Here is a 3,261-nt window from a genome sequence, read left to right on the forward strand (position 1 = left end):
AGGAACAGCCGGGGTTTGCCGCGCGCAAAGCATCGCGGGAGCTGGAGGCGGCCGACCGCGACGGGAGCTCGCGCGCTTGGAGGGGCGGGACTACAATTCCCAGGATGCAGCGCAGGACCCGCGTGCGTTGGGGGTGGGGGGTGAACGCGCGCTGGTGTGTGGCGAAAGGAGACCAACGCAGAGCTGGAGCGGGGGCCCGGCCGGACACCTGTCTCGCGCAGGCCCAGACCCGCACGGATGCAATGGCTCCGCAACAGGGCCACCCACGTGGGCAAGGCTAGCAACCGCCGTGGGCCAGGCCTCCCCTTCCCCCAGCGCCTAGCACTGTGCTTCTGCTGGCGGGGCAGCAAGGTGCTGCTGCGAGGGAAACAAGGCCCCGCACAAGCCCAGCCTCCCTGCTGCTGCAGCCAGCACCGTTATTCATAGTTGGCTCCCCATCACTTTTAAAGGGTGTTCACAGCCTGTGCAGGAAAGAGCCACGGAGCAGCCCCGCGCCCCACTACCATAAATAGGATTGAACACTGGTATGTTTCATCACACAGATCTCGGTTGCAGCCAACTCATGTCCACACTGGAGCGGAAACTGCCCTAGCCCCTGTTGTGTTTGAACACAGATGGGTCCTGCTACAGGGACACCTATAGCTTTAAAAAAGAAAAAAAATGGCAAAAGTGATGTGTGGTTTCTATTGTTACAAGGTTACTATGAGTGAGTGAAGGGGGGAAATGTACTGTGTTTTACAATATGCACGTGAGGGCACCTTGGGGCCAGTTTCACCGTGCACTTGTTTCTCCCTCAACTGTTGTGAAAGAGAGACACTTTTTAAAACAGGAAAATCTGATTGTAAACCCATACAAGTTAAGGGGCAACTCAAATTTGGCCTTGGTAAAATCATGCTTTTAGAAAAGGTAGAAGTGTTTTATAGGGTTGTTTTAATGCAAGTATAAACAGTTACTTTAAAACAAAACTTTGGCTGCAGTATTACCTCACCCATCTTGTCTATTTGTAACCCAGACATTTAATGGTTTACAATAGTAGAAATAAATTGGCTATGAACCTAAGTGAAACTATGCTGTTCAGATTTTTCTACTCTCAAGCCTGACAAGATTTTTTAATTGTTTTTTTTAAAAATTGACAATTTTTAAGTCTCCATTTTACTTTGTACCATATTTATGCTTTAAAAAAAACAAAACCTTGTCAGCCATCTTAGCATGGACAATGAAAGTCAATTTTAATATTTTTTAGGTGTTAATAACTAAGGCTCCACTTAGACAATGAACTCTGCACCATACTGTCCCCTACTGAAACTCTGTGCAAACAGAGGTTTGCTCATATGGCTCTCTCTAAGCCTGAAATGGGCTCCACAGCCGATATATATGTAACACATCCATTAACAATATGATCTGAGCTATGTCATTAACTCTACCCACCATACTGCTGGTGTGATGGCTGCCATCTTCACCAACCTAGAGATTGGTCCAGGGATCTCCAGAGCTGAAAGCAGGAGTCTTGGCAACTTGAGCTAGGTGCTGTAGATGAGGGCTGTAACATATCTTCTGTTACACACGCGCACAGATGGCATCTCATAACACACACTGACCAGTGCCAGCAATGCTCCTCTGCCATGTACATTGGCCAAACCGGACAGTCTCTATGCGAAAGAATAAATGGACACAAATCAGACGTCAAGAATTATAACATTCAAAAACCAGTCGGAGAACACTTCAACCTCCCTGGTCACTCAATTACACACCTAAAAGTTGCAATTCTTCAACAACAAAAATCTTCAAAAACAGACTCCAACGAGAAACTGCAGAACTGGAATTAATTTGCCAACTGGACACCATTAAATTAGGCTTGAATAAAGACTGGGAGTGGATGGGTTATTACACAAAGTAAAAACTATTTCCCCATGCTATTTTTTCCCCTACTGTTACTCACACCTTCTTGTCAACTGTTTGAAATGGGCCATCCTGATTATCACTACAAAAGTTTTTTTCTCCTGCTGATAATATCCCACCTTAATTTATTAGTCTTGTTAGAGTTGGTATGGCAACACTCATTTTTTCATGGTGTGTGTGTGTGTGCTGTATTTTCCACTGCATGCATCTGATGAAGTGGGCTTTAGCACACAAAAGCTTATGCCCAAATAAATTTGTTAGTCTCTAAGGTGCCACAAATACTCCTCTTTTTATTGACCAGTGGGTTACACTAGCAATAATCAGAAATGTATCAAATTTAACTGTTGAAATGGAAAAACTTCATGAATACAGGAATTACCTTAAAGAGATATTGCCAAGGTTGGTAAATCTACAGTTAAACCTATTTTTTAAAACATTTTTGCAAGTTACACCACATTTTAATGTATAAAAGCACGCACGCCTGAAAGCTATTGAGCATCTTAAATACTTTAAACCAAAGAAAAAATGACTTAGTATTAACATGGCTCAACAATCACAGGGGCTACAGGAATATAAATATCAAGCAATAAGCAAAATCCAAGTAGTTGTCGCACTCTCAACTCATATCTAAATGTGATATTTAAAAAAAAAAAAAAAAAAAAAATCCATGTCAGCTACCTACTCAAAACACCTCATTACAGGCCCAGTACATACCCGCAGATAAGGAGTCAGTAGAGAAACATTGCATTTCAGGATTCCACTGTGGGTGTGGAACCATTTATAAAATATTCTTCAGGTATCCTTCCAAGGACATTTAATCCTACTTTTAAAATGAGACTGAAGCCATTTATAGGGATTGTTTAAGGGATTACTCAATTTGGCCACTGTATATTTACAATTTTCAGGTACTTTTATATAATTATCTGTGTACAAAAACATTTTAAGAGTATGTTCATAATCCAGAGTGAAGGCAAGAATCAGAACTGTGACTGACCATATTTTTTATATGTTCAGATAATTTTACATGATATTTTAAAATCTAAAATAGAGGTGTCAATCCATCCATGAAATTGGAGATAACTTAATTTACTTTTATTTTTATTGCCCTATTGACCAGTGGGAAACATTGTTTAGATTCCCCCCACTTCCAATTTTAATATTGAAATTACTGTACTCAGTAATTAGTGTTTTGTTGCAATTAAATTTCCTAGCACAAACCCTTTGAAACATAGGACCCCTTCTGGCTGCATACTATGTGGCAAAATGTCGTTGTTGCTCCCATAGCCTCTACTGGTGTATTATTTCTGAGTTCAGATGCATCTAATAGCCACTTTCAGGACTTTCACATATTAAGCAGGAGGA

Source organism: Emys orbicularis, chromosome 8 (assembly GCF_028017835.1).
Source record: "Emys orbicularis isolate rEmyOrb1 chromosome 8, rEmyOrb1.hap1, whole genome shotgun sequence".
Lineage (NCBI taxonomy): Eukaryota > Metazoa > Chordata > Testudines > Emydidae > Emys > Emys orbicularis.